Source organism: Bos indicus x Bos taurus, chromosome 29 (assembly GCF_003369695.1).
Source record: "Bos indicus x Bos taurus breed Angus x Brahman F1 hybrid chromosome 29, Bos_hybrid_MaternalHap_v2.0, whole genome shotgun sequence".
In the NCBI taxonomy this organism is placed as follows: Eukaryota; Metazoa; Chordata; class Mammalia; order Artiodactyla; family Bovidae; genus Bos; species Bos indicus x Bos taurus.
The window spans coordinates 6,242,414-6,261,252 of NC_040104.1; the positions used below are offsets into that span (position 1 = coordinate 6,242,414).

At 48.7% G+C, this 18,839-nt stretch overlaps 1 protein-coding gene across 8 annotated transcripts in view; it reads left to right on the forward strand.

Annotated features, from left to right (window-relative positions):
* Positions 1-18,839, forward strand: part of PC (pyruvate carboxylase) — a 102,753-nt gene that overhangs the window by 48,087 nt on the left and 35,827 nt on the right. The gene's annotated exons all lie outside the window — the stretch shown is intronic.

Here is an 18,839-nt window from a genome sequence, read left to right on the forward strand (position 1 = left end):
AGGGAGGACTTCTCCCATTTGCTTAGAAGAAAACCTTTCCCTCAGTTTACGGGGAGGAAAAACAGAAACGGGCCCCAGATGGCTTCTGGTTCTTATCTTCAACTGCAAACAGGCCAAACTCTCCTCCAGGTCACAGGGTAAAGACTCATGGAGAAGGGAGACACTGGCTGTGTGTGGTGTGTTTGTGTTTCAAGGAATAGATGAAGGGGACGGGCAGGCAGCTCCCTTTGTTTTGTCCCGAACTTCCCAGGAGCAGAAGTGAATAAGGAATGTGCCTTTTCTCCCTAGTGTCCTGGACCAGGGATGCAGGGATGTGGTTCCTCTGACTTTATTCTTGGTCAGGCAACTCGAAGAGACGCCTGTCATGAGGAGGAATCAGAGATGAGGCCGTCAGTACTTACTAATCTGGATGGATCTGGAACAATCTTGTTTGTGTATTTGGTCTCCTGACTGGAATGAAGTGTCAGTTTCATGATGGCAGGGACCTCTTCTCTCTGTCCAAGTGCCTGCTGCTACTGCTGCTGCTAAGTCGCTTCAGTCGTGTCTGACTCTTTGCGACTCCATAGGCGGCAGCCCACCAGGCTCCCCCGTCCCTGGGATTCTCCAGGCAAGAACACTGGAGTGGGTTGCCATTTCCTTCTCCAATGCATGAAAGTGAAAAGTGAAAGTGAAGTCGCTCAGTCGTGTCCGACTCTCAGCAGCCTCATGGACTGCAGCACACCAGGCTCCTCCATCCATGGGACTCTCCAGGCAAGAGTACTGGAGTGGGGTGCCGTTGCCTTCGGCGTGTTACAAACTCTCAATCAATAGTGAATGAATGAATGAATGAATGAGTGCCTTTTCTTTGCTTCTCATTTCACTGAACCTCTCCAACTTCATTTTCTGTTGATTCCATGCCAGACTTTTCACTTGATCAGCATCTACTTGGTGATGCCTGACCCTGACCCTAAACTAGTCAGGCTTGCAGGAAGAGGAGGCCCACCAACACCCCAGGTGCCAGGTGCTGCAACCTGCCAGGACCTCTCGAGTGGATCCTTCCTCTGAGCACGAGTCAAATTCCCTCCCCTGTGGCACCGTACCCAGCTCTCCTCAGCTGCCTTCCGCCACCTCCTTTGCGTACACCAGTGTTAAATAGTTCTTATATTTCAAACGTACTGGTCTTGTCTCCTCGCCAGACAGAAAGTTTCTTGAAGACACAGGTCATGTTCTGTATTATCCTCTGTCCATTGAGTATGTGTTACAGGCAATCAGTGCTTGATAAACACTTGATGGCTCTGGTTGTATGAAATCTAATCATTGAGGACATTTCGCAGTTTACACTTTATGAAACCGAAGGGATGGCCTGCAGTTTCAGATACAACAGGTCACTCACTCATCAGCCTTCTGTGTTGGGCAGATTGTTGTTCGGTCGCTCAGTCGTGATCGACTCTTTGCGACCCCATGGACTGCAGCATGCCAGGCTTCCCATCCTTCACCATCTCCCAGAGCTTGCTCAAGCTCATGTCCATTGAATCAATGAAGCCATCCAACCATCTTATCCTCTGTCATCCCCTTCTCCTCCTGCCTTCAATCTTTCCCGGCATCAGGGTCTTTTCTATGTGAGTCTGCTCTTGGTTGGGCAGGTAAGCTTGCTTTATAGGTGGACTGATGGGTGTGAACTGCTTTTCACTCATAACACTTCTGACATTGAATATGTGGGGTTCTCCCCCGTACTAACCAGTGCTCCAGTTCTCTGCAGACATCGACTAGGTATCCTCCCATTCGGTTCAGTTCTGACACCGAATCAGTTCTGACACTGAGAGTAGGTGCCGGTGCCACAGGCGAAGGGCTCAGTCACACATGAAGCCCCTGCTTCAGACACTAATTGTAAGAGCTGGCCTCCTGGATGTCCAGCCAGCCAGCTGTGCGTCAGATTCCCCTGACTCCTCCTCAGGTTCCGTAATTTGCTAGAACTGCTCACAGAATTGAGAAGAGTACTTTGGTATTAGCAGTTTTACTATAAAGGATGCCGTGAACAGTCTGTCTGAGGTGCACAGGACGTACATAGGGCAAGATCTGAAAGGATGCGGGGTGCAGGGGCTTCCGTCCCACGGATGGGGGTGCACCACCTCTTGGCACACGGGTGGATTCACCAACCTGGAAGTTCTCTGAAGTCCATGGCTTGGAGTTTTTATGGAGGTTCCCTTACACAGGTCTGGTAGGCCAGTCCCGCCCCTCCCTGTAGGGGAGTAGGGCTGAAAGTTCCCTTCTAATCACAGGGTTGATTCCTCTGGCAACCAGCCCCCATCCTGACGCTGTCTAGGGGCTCCCCAGGAGTCACCGCATTAGCATAATCCCAGGTGTGATTGAAAGGGGCTAATTATGAATGAGAAAAGTTGCTTCTGTCTCCCCTGCCACTCAGGAAATTCCAGGGGCTTTAGGAGCTCTGCCCTCTGGAACCTGGAAAAAACAACAAACAAAAAAACACCCAGGTTATATGATTCTTATAGATTACAGTATCACACAGGTGCTGAGAGGTCGATTGATCCTCAAGGTTATATGGTGGCAAAGCTGGAAATTGAACCTGAGTTTTCTGACTGTCAGACCTTGCCCTTTGGGTGGAATCAGGTGGTGTTGGGTCCACAGCTGGTGTATGAGGGTGTGTGGGCCCCGCCTTCACTTCACCAGGGCTCTGCCCTCAATGCGGGGAGGCTTCTGCCTGACTTCACCCAACTGTCACCTACTCCCCCTCGCCCCCAGATCCTGGCTGTTTTTCCCCTTTATCTTGCCAAAGCTCCAGCTCCCGAGGTGCTGGCACAGTGAGCAGAAATGGTAAGTGGGCTTCAGGACAGAACACAGAGGCGGTGCTGGAGTGAGGGGGCAGATGGGGCCAGAAAGGCCATTCTCCTTGACTCGAAAATGAAACTGTGAAGATGCTGCTGGCCATTCGGCTAGTCAAGGTTCCTGTTAGTAGCAAATGAGAGCGTCTGAAAGTGAAAGTTGCTTATTCATGTCCGACTCTTTGCGATCCCATGGACTGTACTGGACTGTACGGTCCATGGAATTCTTCAGGCCAGAATACTGGAGTAGGTAGCCTTTCCCTTCTCCAGGGGATCTTTCCAACCCAGGGATCGAACCCAGGTTTCCCAGGTTGCAGGCAGATTCTTTACCAGCTGAGCAACCAGGGAAGCCCAATGGGAGTGTCCATTAAAGTACTTTAGGAGCTCGCCTGGTGGCCCAGCGGTTAAGGCTTCACCTTCCGAAAGGGGTGTCGGCTAGATCCCATGTGCTTCGCAGCCAAGAAACCAAACCACAAAGCAAACGATATTGTAACACACTCAATAAAGGCCTAAAATATCGCCCACATCAAAAAATAATCTTAAAAAAGATAAAGCACTTTATAAACTGCAGAGAGCTATAAGAATGTTGTTAAATGTGATTATAGTATGCAAGCTGCTGAACAACAGCAACAAAGTTGCCACTCAGTAACGTTCAGGTGGGATAAGGCCCACCTCCTAAGGTTCGGGAGACCTGGCTGCTGCCTCGTCCAGACCTGGCACTTGTGCGTGCTTAGTCGCGTCCAACTCTTTGCAACCCCATGGACTGTAGCCCGCCGGCTCCTCTGTCCATGGGATTTTTCAGGCAAGAATACTGGAGCGGGTTGCCGTTTCCTCCTCCAGGGGATCTTCCTGACTCAGGGGTCAAAATGTGTCTCCTGCGTCTCCAGCATTAATCCATTGGCAGGTGGGCTCCTTACCCTTTTGCCACCTGGGAAGCCCAGCAGACACTTGTAGCTATTATTATTATTGTTTTTGTAATTATCGTAAGACATGACGTCTTCCCTCAGAGAGGGATGGGGGGCACTGAGAGGGCCTCCAGGAGAAGGACCTTTAGGCTGGGACTGAGAAGGTGGGAAAGGCAGTCTGTCGCCCAGGTTTTCGTAATTCATTTACTACCTTAGGTCCCCAAACTGTTTTTCCATGAAGTCTAAAGTCCTCAGCTGGAATGCTTCTTCCTCCCTGGAGGATTTTCAGCAATCTAACTTCTCGATGTTGAAGGAGACACTGTTATCTTCAAGGGATCACGCCTGCTGCTGTTGGAGGGCAGAGAGGGAGTCTTGGTTCCTCAGAACCTGCCCAGTAGGCAAAAGGGCCTGCGGTTGTAGGGGACCAGCTGGCGGCCGCCCTGCCCCCTCCCCTCCCCGGGCGTGCCCTGCAGGGTAAAGGCCGGTATGTGGCTGTGAGCCTGTGGCCATCGCTGCAAAACTTCAAAACAACCCGGGGGAGGTTTCCTGCTCTGCTCAGCTGGGTGCTCAGTCAGGCTTTCACCACCAATGGGCACAGGACCAGTGGGCACAGTTCGCCTGCGGGAGAAGCTGTGCTGGAGGGACGACGTGTGGGTGTGACGCTGGCCCGGCTGGTGGGGGAAGCAGCCCTACCTGCCCACAGTGAGGGAAGCGTGATGGTCAGGGAGGAACAGTTTGGGGATGGCAGGCAGGGGCGAGAGAGGGTGGTGACGGACAATCTAGGGAGGATGGTAGATCTTTTTACAAAATATTTTATTTTCATTATTTTTTATTTGGCTGTGCTGAGTCTCAGTTGAGGCATACAGGATCTTTAGGTGCGGCATGTGGGATCTGGTTCCCTGACCAGGTATTGAATCCTGGCCCCCTGCGCTGGGAGTGCAGAGCCTTAGCCACTGGACCGCCAGGGAAATCCCAGGATGGTAGACCTTAAGTCTGTCCACAGCAGACTCCTGGGGAGCAGGGCCACGACTGAGACACGGCTTAGGATGATGGAAAGAATGGAAGGCGAGCGCCTTTGAGCTTGGAGACCATGGCCAACCTACTGAATCTTGAGTTTCTGTTCCCTTACTTACATAGCTGGGGCTCTACTACTCACTCTACAAGGTTCTCAGTGGTTAAATGAGGTAACCTGAAGCTCTTAATGCCATGGCTGGCACTCGGCAGCAAGCCTGCACAAACAGTATCTGTGCTCCTGACGCTTTGCCAGGTGACTGTGGTCATTAGCATTAAACCAGCAGTAGCGGATGCCTAGGACTTGGTCTCTGGGAAGCCTCTGGACAGTTTTTGTGCTCAAATTCCAAAGCAGAGTGAAAGGTCAGATCAAGGGGCCGCAAAGGAATATCTTTTCTAGGGAATCAAGAAAAAGGAGAGAAAGCAGCAGCAGCCATAGTCAAAGTCATGTCCTGTCTGGGTTGCTGTTTACTTTCCTCCTTCCAGGAACGGAAGCTTTTTGCCACAGAATTCCCTCACCATCTCCTCAGCTCGTGGAGACTGCGTGTTGGTGATCAGTTTACCGGGGAACCAGGTTTTAACACTGAGCGAGGTTCTGGGCCTCCCTCTGCAGGGATGTTTGGGGTGTGGGTGTTTAGCAGAATAGCGGTAAAGGCTGCCGGGAATGGTTGATGGTCATGCATTGATTCTGAGAAACTGAATTAATCAGCCAAGACAATCAGGAACCCAACAAGGGAGGTTGAGGCACCCAGGGACGAGCCACAGTGGGAAGTCATTGCAACCTCTAGGCTTGGTTGGGTCGGAGAGGAAATCGTGAGTGTTTCCTCCAGCCTCCAGGGCGGGTTGACAGTGTGGAGGCAAGAGCACCCAGCCGGGACTGCCAGAGCAGCTGGATGCATCCCGAGTCAGGACTGTGGCATCAAGGGCAGTAAAGACTGGGGAAGATCAGAACCCATGTTTCTCTGCTCCCAGGCTCCTTTCTCCTTCAGGCCTCCCATTGGCTGAACCTGCAGGATGCCAGCCAGTGGGGGGACCCAGGTACCTCCATCCACAGGCCTCAGCTTCCCTGGCTTGGAGCAGAGAAGGGGGATACAGGGAGGTGAGAGGAGAGGAACCAACCAGGAAACCTCCCAAAGGCTCGTTCCTGGTGGAAACAAATCAACAGGTGTGACAAGCAGAGTGTGGCCCTCCTAAGGGTCATGGCAGCTGCTGCCCTTTGGGCAGAGGCTGTCTCCAAATCAAAATTAGTCACCAGTTCAGATTTAGTCATTAAGGGCAATTAGGAAAGATAATGAAATGAAAGGCATACAGATTGGCAAGGAAGGAGTAAAAGTATCTTTACAGCTGACACAATCTTATATAGGAAAATCTAAGGAAGTCACTAAAATCTTTTAAAGCTAATAAAGGAGTTCAGCAAGGTTGCAGGACACAAGATCAATACACAGAAGTCAATTGTATTTCTATATAGAGACAGTCGGGAAAGGAGGAAAATTCCATTTATAGTATCATCAAAAAGAATAAAATATTCAGGAATAAATTTAACAAGTGAAAAACTTCTAAGCATATAAAACATTGTTGAAAAATGAAAGAAAACAAATAAATAAATGGACTCCCTATGTTCATGATGAGAAGGCTTAATATTGTTAAGATGGCGACATTCCTTAAATTGATCTACAGATTCAATGTCATATTTTTCACAGTTCCAGCTGCCTTTACTTGCAGATGACAGAATGTGCCGAAAATTCACATGGAAATGCAAGGGAACCAGACAGCCAAAAAAATCTTGAAAGAGAACGTAGAGAACTCACAGAAAGCTTACCACAAAGCTACAGTAATCAAGGCACTGTGGCAGTCACATAAGGACTGACATACAGATCGATGGACTAGAATTGAGAGCTCAGGAACAAACCCTTAGGTTTATAGCCAGCTGAGCTCTAACAAGAGCCCAATTAATGCCAAGATAATTTAAAATAGGGAAAGAATAGTCTTTTCAACAAATGGTGCTGAAACAGCTGGACATCCAGATGCAAAAGAATGAAGCTGAACCCCAACCTCATACCACACATGAAATTCAAGGTGGATCAAAGTCATAAATGTAAGAGCTAAAGGTATAAAACTTTCAGAAGAAAACACACTCATAAATCTTTGTGATATTGGGTTAGGCAGTGGTTTCTTAGATATGACAGCAAAAACACACACAATAAAATTTTAAAAATAGATAAATGAGGCTTCATCAATATTAAAAACGTTTGTGCAGCAAAGAACAGTATCAAAGTGAAAAGGCAGTTCAAAGAATGGGAGAAAGTTTTTGCGAACCATGTATCTGATCAGCACGCGTGTCTAGAATATATATTTTTTTAAACTCTTACAGCTCAACAAGAGAGAGATAAATAATCCAAACCCAGGGACTCAGAGTAGACATTTTGCCAAAGGAGATGTCCACATGGCCAGTGTGCTCAATATCATTGGTCATCAGGGAAATGTAGATCAAAACCACACTGAGATATCACTTCATACCCACTGGAATGGCTGATCACAAAGACAGATGACAACAAGTTTTGGCGAGGATGTAGAGTTGGAGCACCTACATGTTGCTGGTGAAATAGAAAATGGAGCCCCAACTGTGGAGAACAGTCTGCCTGTTCCTCAAGTGGTTAATCATAGAGTTACCATACCATCCAGCAGTATATACCCAAGAGAGGGAAACACACGTGCGCTTGAAGTTTGTACACCAGTGCTCACCACGGTGTTATTCATAATAGCCAAAAAGCAGGAACAACCGAATGTCTACTCAATGGGTTGGCAAAACGTGGTGTGTCTGTACAGTGGGATGTTCTTTGGCAATTAAATGGACTCCTGTTACCCATGACAACACGGGTCAACCTTGGGAACATTGAAAGAAGCAGTCACGGAGGAGCACATACTTTAGTATTCCCGTGTCAGTTAGGGGCAAGGCCTCGGGCCTCAGGTGTCCCTCATGCTGCCTTCATCACAGGTTCACCCAGAGGCCGCGTCCCATCAGTGGGCATACTGGCTCCGTTCTCCTTCAGGGCCCCTGGAGGAAGCGGCCCGGGAAGCGGCTCTGAGTAGTCCACGCCTCACTTGGTGCCCCCTCTATGTGCTGCGCTGCGGGCACCTCTGCCTTCCTCTTCTCACAGCTCCTGCTCCCTTCCGGCCTGTTCGCCCCTTGTTTGGGGTGGGGGCTCATCCACAGCAGCTCCTTGAGAAGCATCACCTGGAGGTCAGTCGTAGCAGCCCTGTTCTTTCTTTTTATTTCACCTTCACACATAATTGATGGTTCTGCTGGATGGAGAGTTTCAGGCTGGAAATCATTTTCCCTTTGCAGTTTTGAAGACTGCTTTGTACCTTTCTATCTTCCCAAGTTGCTGTTGAGAAATCCCAAACCTTGCTGATTTCGGGTTCTTTGTGCCCCCTTTCCCCCACTTTCTGAAAGCTTACAGCGTCTGACATGTCACGCCTTGCGTGGTGTGGGTCTGCATGCGTCCATCCTGTTGGCCCAATGCATACTTGCGTGTGAAACGTGACCTCCTGTCCTGGGGGTGTGTTGAATTATTTCTTCCCCTGTGTTTTCCCTGTCCTCTCTTTCTGAAACTGTTATTTAATTTTTGGATCTCTTGAATGGCCTCACATTTTTTCCCCTTTCTTGCCTACTTTCCATTTCTTTGTCCTTTGGTTTCAGTCTCTAGGAGATTTCCTTAACCTAATCTTCCAACCCTTCTATTGATTTTTTTTTTTTTTGTCTTTCCCATCATATTTTTTCTTTCCAAGAGCTTTTCTTGCTCTCTGACTAGGTCTTTAAAAATATATGCAAGCATCCTATTGTCTCACCTGTGTAATCTCTTGCTTCTTTGAGGATATTAGTACTGTGTTTAAGTTTTTTCCTCCTTGCATTAACTGTTTCCTCCAAATTGCTTTTTTTCTGCTGCTTTTCTTTGGTCTCTGTCTTTGAAGGAATCTGTTCTCAGCTGCACAGGGATCTTTGGTTGCCTGCTCACAATTAGTAGTAGGGGCTAAAAACTGCCTGGGAGTCCAGCTTCCCGCGTGCACAGTGGTGATGAGGCATGCTGTTTGTTGGGGAACCTCAGTGGCAATATCCTGAGGTCTTCCCTCTTGGGCTGGGTCAGGTATTGGAGGAGGGGAAGGGCTGGTTGCTTGTGCTCTAGGGGCTGAGGGGGCGAGGGGACGGGATGAACAGGCTCACTTAACCTTCCCCTCCTGTTTCTGACAGAGTACCCCGGCCCTCAGATGTGCGTTGCACCCCCAGTGCAGACCCTGAGCTTTGCTCTCTCCAGAGAGCAGACCTCTGTTCTTCAGGAGAGGGCAGGGGAGGGTGGTCTCCAGCAGCGTGAGGATCTAGGGACTAACTGCTTCTCAGAAGCTCTCACCAGCTTCCACTGTACGTATCAGCCCGTTCATCCCAGGACCTGGCTCACAGTTCCCTGCCCTTTCTTGGATTCTGTGGTGGACACTGGTAGATGATCAGCCTTCCCACTGCCAGGTAGGGCCGTGATGTTCCTGTGGTCTCCCCTCCTGGTCTCCCTGTCTTTGGGGATTGACAGCTTAAAAGACAAAAACCTGTTGGGACTTCCCTGGTTGGCTATTGGTTAAGACTTTGCCTCCTGATGCAGCGGGTGTGTGGGTTCAGTCCCTGGTTGGGGAGCCAAGATCCACCATACCTCAGAGCCAATAAACCAAAACATAAAACAGAAGCAATATTGTAACAAATTCAGTAAAGACTTGGAAAAACAAGTGGTCCAATTAAAAAAAAAAATCTAAAAACAAAAATCTCTTTTACTCAGTCCATCCTAAAGGAAATCAACCCTAAATATTCATTGGAAGGACTGATGCTGAAGCTGAGGCTCCAATTTGGCCACCTGATGTGAAGAACAGACTTATTGGAAAAGACCCTGATGCTGGGAAAGATTGAGGGCAAAAGGAGAAGAGGGCGGCAGAGGAGATGGACATGAATGTGAGCACACTCTGGGAGATAGTGAAGGACGGAGAAACCTGGTGGGCTACAATCCATGGGGTTGCAAAGAGTCAGAAACGACTTAGCAACAACAAAGTTTTGGTGGGATTTTGGGCGGGAGAGAAAAAAAAAAAATTACCCAGACAGGAGCAGGCTTTGTGCAGAGAAAAGGGCGTCCAGGTGGGGAGCGTCTCAGGGGAAGGAGTGCTCTGATGGGAGACGGGAGCGTGCTTGGACCACTTGGGAACGAGGAGGAGGCAGTTTGGCTGGTGTTAGGACCCCAGAGGCTGAGGGATGGTGGGAAGTGAGGCTTGATAGGCAGGTGGGACTAATGACGGGAGGCAAGATTCTTACCGGTGGGCAGTAAAGGTCATAGCAGGGTTTTTTAAAAAGAGAGTGAAAGGAATCCTGCATTTGGGGTGTTCTCCCTGGTATACAGCGTGAATTGCTAGCTAAAGCCAGCCAGTGGCAATGAATGGTCATGGATAGGGGGCTTTTACAGTAGTTCAGGTAGTCAAAAGGGTGCCATCAGGGTGGGTTAGTGGAAATGAAAGGAAGGAGGATGTGAGTGACTTCAGAGGAAGAACTGATGGGCCTTCTTGACCGGATGTAGGAAAGGGAAGGGCAAAAATGACCCCAGACTGAAGCCCTAGTTCTCTGGGGACAGAGGACAAGGGGTATTGGGTTTTGGGAGTGTGTCATCTGGGATGGGGGAGGGACAGGGTAAGCTCTGTTACAGAATCGACATTTGACGTGTATGTCCAACAGCTGATTTCATTTCAACCTGCAAATGCCTCTGCTGCTTAAGAGAGAGAGGAAGGGGGGGTGGGGGTGGGGAGGGAAAAGATATCAAGGTTATGTGAACCAGGAGATCAGTTCCCTAAAAAGCAAGGACTCATTTTCACATTGTTAAATGAGATTACCAAAGGAATCTTTATCGTGATGTTCTCACAGTTTCATTAGTGTTGCAGAATGGTTTCTGAACTGCCTTGAGTGTAGGGAGCGTTTCTGATTCATTTCTTCCTTAGCTCATCCTCATGTTTTGACCGAATTAAGCACTCTATACAAGAGACTTTTACAACAGACACAGAGGCCTCTTTTTATATTTATATATGTATATATTGGAGTATAGTTGATTTGGGCTTCCCAGGAGACTCAGTGGTAAAGAATCAGCTGCCAAGCAGGAGGTGCAGGTTCAGTCCCTGGGTTGGGAAGATCCCCTGGAGAAGGAAATGACAACCCGCTCCAGTATTCTTGCCTAGGAAATCTTGTCCAGGCTCCTGGCCAGAGGAGCCTGGGGGCTGCAGTTCCTGGGGTTACAAAGAGCTGGACACACCTCCGCTGCGAAACAGCAGCGCAGCTGATTTACCATGCTGTGTTAATTTCAGGTGTTCGGGAAGGTGATTCAGTTATACACGTACATCATCCACTCCTTCTAGCTTCTTTTCCCCCATGGGTTATTACCGAATGTTGAGTAGAGTTTCCTGTATTGTACAGCAGGTCCTTGTTGATGGTCTAGTTTACATATAATAGTGTGTCCTGTGTTAGTCCCAAATCCCTGATTTGTCCCTCCCCGCGGCCTTCCCCTTGGTAACCGTGAGTTCATTTTCTGTTTGGTACATAGATCACTTGTATCATTTTTTCAGATCCCACATATAACCAGTATCACATGATATTTGTCTGACTTACTTCACTCAGTGTGACCTCTCTAGGCCCAGCCATGTTGCTGCAGATGGCGTCACTTCACTCTTCTTATGGCTGAGTAGTATTCCCTGGTGTATCTGCGCTGCGTCCCTTTCGTCCGTTCCTTGGCAGATGGGCATTTGGGTTGTTTCCGTGTCCTGGCCGTTGAAAGCAGTGCTGCAGTGGACGCTGGGGTGCACGCGTCTTTTTGAATTGCGGTTTTCTGCAGATGAATACCCAGCAGCGGGACTGCCGAATCATCTGGCAGCTCCGCGTTTCATTTTTTAAGGACCTTCCGTAGTGTTTTCCATCGTGGCTCTGCCAGTTTACGTTCCCACCCCCAGGGTAGGAGGGTGGCCTTTTCTCCATACCCTCTCTAGCTATGGTTTCTAGATTTTCTGATGATGGCCATTTTGACCAGTGTTAGGAGGCATCTCACTGTAGTTTTGATTTGCATTTCTCTGGTAATTAGCATGATGGACAGGGAAGCCTGGTGTTGCTGCAGTCCATGGGGTCTCAAAGAGTCGGATATGACTGGGTGACTGAACTGAACTGATGATTAGTGATGTTGAGCATCTTTTCATGTGCTTTTTGGTCACCTGTACATCTTATTTGAAGAAATATTTAGATCTTCTGGCTTCCCTGTGGCTCAGATGGTAAAGAATCTGTCTGCAATGTGGGAGACCAGGGTTCGATCCCAGGGTTGGGGGATCCCCTGGAGGAGGGCATGGTGACCCACGCAAGTATTCTTACCTGGAGAATCCCCATGGACAGAGGAGGGTGGCGGGCTACCGTCCATGGGGTCACAGAGTCAGACACGACTGAGTGACTAACCACAGCACAGCACACAGCCAATTTTATGATGGGATTTTTTTATATTGAGCTGCATGAACTGTTTGTGTATTTTGGAGATTAATCCTTTATTGGTAGCTTCGTTTGCAAATATTTTCTCCCATTCTGTGGGCTTTTTAGTTTGTTTATGGTTTCCTTTGCTGGGCAAAAGCTTTTAAGTTTAACTAGATCCCATTTGTTTGTTGTTATTTTCATTATTCTAGGAGGTGGATCTGAAAAGATATTGCTGTGATTTATGTCTAAGAGTGTTCTGCCTATGTTTTCCTCTAAGAGTTTTACAGTATCTGATCTTATATTTGGGTCTTTAATACATCTTGAGTGTTTTTGTGTGTATACAGTACTGGAGAATGTTGTAATTTATTCTTTTACAGCTAATTGTCCAGTTTTCCCAGCACCACTTATTGAAGAGACTTTCTTTTCTCCATTGTATACTTTTGTCTCCTTTGTTGTAGATTAATTGACCATAGGTGGTGGTGGTTGTTCAGTCGCTAAGTCGTGTCTGACACTTTGCAACCCCACAGACTGCAGCTCGCTGAGCTCCTCTGTCCTCCATTGTCTCCCAGAGGTTGCTCAAATTCGTGTCCATTGAGTCAGTGATGCTATCTAACCATCTCATCCACTGCTGCCGTCTTCTCCTTTTGCCTTCAATCTTTCCCAGCATCAGGGTCTTTTCCAATGAGTAGGCTCTTTGCATCAGGTGGCCAAAGCATTGGAGCCTCAGCTTCAGCATCAGTCCTTCCAATGAATATTCAGAGTTGATTTCAACTCTTCTCTAAATATTTGATAGAATTCACCTGTGAAGCCATCTGGTCCTGGACTTCTGTTTGTGGAAGTTTGAAAATCACGGTTTCAGTTACAGTACTTGTGACTGGTCTGTTCATATTTTATATTTCTTCTTAGTTCAGACTTGGAAGATTATACTTTTCTAAGAATTTGTCCATTTCTTCTAGGCTGTCCATTTTATTGGCATACAGTTTCTTGCATTGTTCTCTTATGATCCTCAGTCTTCTGTGGTGTCACCTGTAACTTCTCCTTTTTCATTTCTAATTGTATTGATTTGAGCCCTCCCCCCCTTTTTATGACTAAAGGCTTATCAATTTTGCTTATCTTTTCAAAGAACTAGCTTTTTGTTTCATCAACCTCTTCTATTGTTACCTTTTCTATTATTTTTCATCTCTATTTCATTTATTTTTACTCTGATCTTTATAATTTCTTTCCTTCTACTAACTTTGAGTTTTGTTTGTTCTTCTTTCTCTAATTGCTTTAGGTGTAAGTTAGACTGCTTATCTGAGAGTTTTCTTGTTTCCTGAAGTAAGACTGTATTGCTATCAACTTCCCCCAGAAGCCTCTTTGTTTGAGTTCTGTAGCCTAAAGGGAAAGTGGAGAAGGGTACCCCTCACCCAGGCCACGCTTAATGCCTTTCTTTAGGTCACTGTGGGATGCTTAGCCCGTCTGGGTGTTCTTTGAACTGTGGGTCCCAGGGAGGTGAGGAAAGGGCCCTAGTTGTAGCATTTGCCGATTTCTGTCATGTACAGACGCCCACTGGGGTCAGTTTCACGTTGCCAGTTCACTGTTACCGAGCCCAGCGTTGGAAAGGGCAGCGCCAGGGAGCCAGTAGGGCCAGCAGCACCTGTGTGGACGGCTCACAGGTCTTCACCCAGAGGATGTGCCTGAGTGGGATGACCTCATTTCTTAGGTGGTCCAGCTTGCTTTGACTGAGGAGGCTATGGGGGTCCGGTTGTGCTTCAAAGCATCGTCTTCACAAACAAGGTGCTTCTTGCATAGCCCGGCCTCACCCGGCTGCCTCTGGTGCCCCTTCACGACCCCAGCCCCGCCTACCTCTGCCCATCAGAAGCAGGGCCAGTCCCCACTTCAGCCTCTGTACTGCTGATACTGAAAACTGACATTTATAATAAAGGCCAATTTATGTGCCAGACACTCTTCTGAGCCGCTACACACATTAACCCGTTTGATCTTTGCACGCAGGCTGTGCACATGACTGTCATTAATGCTGATTTTACAGATGAAGAAATCAAGGCCTGGAGGTTATGTAGCCTGCCCAGAGCTAGGTGGGCTTGGTGGAGCCCCGATTGGAACCCAGGCTGGTGGACCCCTGAGGTCTTCTTGCTGTGTTCTCCCTGCCCTGTTAGGTCACATCTGGGAATTCTCTTCACATGTTTTTTTCTCAGATCCAGTCAGGGTCTCAGCACTGCTGGTGCACTGGGGTTGCCAGATAAAATACAGGCTAGCTAATTAAGTTCAAATTTCAGGTAAACCAGTAACTTAATACTGTAAGTATGTGCCGTATATTGCATGGGATATACTTGTACATTTTTCTAAGAATGCAGTTTAGTTGAAATTCAAATTCTCACTGAACAGTTTGCATTTCAGTTGGCTGAATCTGGAGGCCCTTAGCTCAGTGGCTTTATCTTGGTTGAGAAGAGAGTCAGGTGCCCAGGAGGAGACTGAAGTAATCAGTCTTGCCACTCACATTTCTCTGCCAAGGTTGTGCTAAGAACTACCAGTCTCTGACTCACGTACACTTTATTTAAATTATTATTGTTTTTAATTTTTTGGCAATGCACACAGGATCCTGGTTACCCAATGAGGGATCGAACCCATGCCCCCTGCAGGGGAAGCATGGAGGGAAGTCTGTCATGGCACATCTTAAACTGAAATACATTTGTGCTTCAGGTGTGTCCAACTCTGTGTGACCCCAGGAACCGCAGCCCACCAAGCTCCGCTGTTCATAGGATTTCCCAGGCATGAATACTGGAGTGGGTTGCCATTCCCTTTTCAGGGGGATCTTCCTACCCAGGGATTGAACCTGTGTCTCCTGCATTGGCAGGCAGATTCTTTACCACCACACCACCAGGGAAGCCCAAAGTAAAATATACTTAATATCTAAATTCCAAATATATCTAACTTTTGCTTTTCTTCTTTAAAGAAAGAATATTAACACAACCTGTTATAGGAAGACGCCAAGATACAGCTAAATCACAAGAGAAACTTAAGAAATCTCGTGGTGTGTGTGTGCTCAGGTGCTCAGTTGTCGGCTACAACTGTGGACATCTCTTAAGTTTCCTGTATTAGCAGGCAGATTCTTTACCACCGGTGTCACCTGAGAAGCCCAAGAAATCGCATAAATCAGTCTAATGTTTTGTTATTCTAGAAGACGCACTTGACCTAAATCAACTCATTCAGAAAAAAGTTTTAAACCTCCTCAGAGGGAAATGTCATTTCTTTTTCTAATCAGTCTCTTTTGCTGACCTGACCAGCCAGCTATTTTTCTTAAAGCTTATCTCATCCTGTCTTTATTAAAAAGACTTTCTTAAAGTCTCATCCTGTCTCTCGGAGCAGCCGTGGCTAACCAGGAGTTCGGGTGTGAACAAGGAGCCCACTTCAGGTCCAACTGCAGGTCCACCGTCCCTGGGCTGCTCCTTCCCTGACTGTGCCTCTCAGAATGTGATGTCTTAGCCTAGAGAGCTGGGACACAGAAGCCACTGGTCCTTTCAGCCCTTGGCGGGGTCAGTGCCTCAGATGGTCCCCTGGGTCCCAACCAGCCACACCCTCCTGGCTGCCCACGGCCGTCACCGGGTTGTTCTACACTGGGACTCAGAGCAGGGGGCGCTGTTCATCCAGTTCAAGGCCCGTCTTTCACCTGAGCGGAACTCCTGGGGGTGCTCCGTCCTTTAACTCCTCGTAGCCCACCCTCCTGTCTCCATACAGCATTGGCTCTATTTCCTGAGCTCCTCCTCTGCAGGGTATGCTGCTGCTGCTAGGTCACTTCAATCGTGTCCAACTCTGTGTGACCCCATAGACGGCAGCCACCAGGCTCCCCCATCCCTGGGATTCTCCAGGCAAGAACACTGGAGTGGGTTGCCATTTCCTTCTCCAATGCAGGAAAGTGAAAAATGAAAGTGAAGTCGCTCAGTCATGTCCGACTCTTAGTGACCCCATGGACTGCAGCCTACCAGGCCCTCCGTCCGTGGGGTTCTCCAGGCAGGAGTACTGGAGTTGGGTGCCGCAAGGTATAGCCTGCTTTTACTCCCACCCCCACAGCTCACTTTCCCTGCCCCACTCCTTCCCGCATGGTCATGTAACCATTTTAAAGTACACTTTCAGTTTTAACCTTATTAAAATGAAGTAAATTTTGACCATTGAGACCACTGAGTGTATACATGATAACACTTCCCTGTACAACTTCTGTTTCCCTGAGTTACTTTTTACCTCATTCCTTCTTCCCCAGACCAGCTGTAACTTGCCACCTCCTCTGTGTTCTTTCAGAGATATCAGGTAATCCAGCCTTTTGGTCTGGTGTAGAGCCCCCATCCCCCTTGGAGCCGCACGCCGGGAAGCTTGCTGGCCTGTGCTGTTGTCTGGAGCAGCCGTTCCCGCAGCTGCCGGGGCCTGTGTCATCCCCTGAGGACCCCGGCTTCCTTCCGTGCCCCCCAGGCCTCTTGTCTTGGTTTGTGTACTCCCTTGGTTCATCAGCACGCGTCCCCCAGGGACTTCCTGGACAGACGCACATGCGGGTGGGAAGACTTCCTTGGCCAAGTCCTGTCTGAACACACCTTTGTTTTGCCCCCACACTTGATTGACAGTCTAACTGGGTAGAGAATTCTAGGTTGGAGAGTGTGTCAACTTTAAAAAGATGCATATTGTGAGAACTGTGAGTTAAATTTTCTCTGGAGCAAAATGCGGACTGCAGCCCTGGAGACAGCACCTCAGGTGGCCCTGAGACTGCTATGAAGAGTTGGGGGGAAAGTGTGATTTTGGTGAAGGGGGATTACATGCAATGAGGCACATACTTTCCAGAAGGTTTCTACTGTCTCATAAAGCTTTGCTAGTCAGGAGAAACAGTCGTCACCATGAAGGATATTAGCCCTTTTCCAGATATGGGGAGAATTGGGTTCATAAAATCAGCTCCTGAAAATATCTAACCGTCTGAAGACCTGTCCTGCCAGTTTCTCCTGGAGCACAGAATGCCTCATTCCTGTTCTCCACCCTGAACTCCTTTCAGGACATGTTGAAGGTCACCAGCTGCAGCAGCACACGATTTCATCCTTGTAGAGGTAGATGACAAATGCCCGTGGCAAGTGCCAATTTGTAGTTGATAAGAGTTTCCCTCAGAAGTGTCTCCGTGCCACCATGACCTCCTCCTTGTCTTCGGGAGTCTAGTGTGCTGCATGGTGGCCCCTAGAGATGTCCAGGTCATCACCCGTGGCACATTAGCAAGGAGAAGGGTCTTTGCAGAAATGACCAAGTGAAGGATTCTGACAGGGGAGGTGACCCTGGCTTATCCGGGGACCATAAATGCCGCCTCAATTGTCCTCAAAAGAGAGGTGCGGTTCTAGGAGACACACTGCGGTTCTAGAAGTGATGACAGAGGCAGAGACAGGAGTGATGCAGCCACAAGCAGAGGTGGCCCGGAAGCTGGAGGAGGCGAGGAAAGACACTGCCCTGCAGCCTCCCGAGTGGGTGTGACTGCCTGCGCCTCGGTCTGGGCCCAACGGAGCAGATGCGGAACGTCCGGCCTCCAGAAGTGAACATCTCGGTTATTTTAAGCCACCGAGAATGAATACAGGAAGCTAACAGGATGCCCCAGTCTTACTTGGAGGCAGCACTCCTCGTGTTGGCTGGGGCTCAGAGGGTCTGCGCCACCCAAGGGTGTGTCCCTCGGCTCCAGGAGGCGCTGCCGGCTGACTCTGCCCTGCATCCCCCATCAGGGGCTCCCCGAGAGTGGGCTCCCTGGACTCAGTCTCCCATTTTCTCACCTCACCTCCGATTTGCCATGTGTCAGTCTTTTTGTAATACTTTCTGGGTGATGTCCTCGACTGTCTCCTGATTCTTCTATTTATTATGTTTAAAAATGTCTGCGATGCTATTTTTAATCCCCTAGAGCTCTTTCTCGTTGCCTTTTTAAAATAGCTGCCGCCTCTTAATGCAATAGCTTCTCTTACTTCTCTGAGATTAATTATAGTTGTTTTTTTTTTTTCCCACTCCTCTAAGTATCTGCTCTCTCTATTACTTTCTCTTCAGAGTTCCGTGTTTTTATTCCCAATTTGTTTTCGGGGGTTATTCAGCTCTGTCCTCAGACATCTGATGACTTGGGCTGTCCCTTCATGCTAAAGCCGATTGGAAAGTCTGGGCACGGTGGGGCTTGTGGACCAGTGGTCCTTACCCTGAGAGAAGGCTGCAGGCCACCCTTTCTTCGGGCACCCAGTGCATGACAGTAGCCACGGGACGTCCACCCTGGGCTGGTGGGCTCCTGGAGAGGAGCCCTCAGGGTGCTCCCTGGCCATCCGCGTGAGAGCCGCTTTGTAGAGTGAGGACTCTGTGGTCTCCCCTGCTATCCTCGTCCCTGTGAGGTACCCTTCTGGGTCGCGTGCCACGGGGGTGCCTTTCCAGGGACCCAGTCTCTCTTCTTCTGAAAGGCATTGGTGCCTGGTGGGTCAGGAGTAGGGCTCTGGATGCCTGTGACCACTCCACCCAGCTCTGAACTTCCTAGTAGCACGCCCTGGGCACGTGACTCCATCTGTCCTGCCTGAGTCCCAGTGTCCACAACTCTAGACTGGG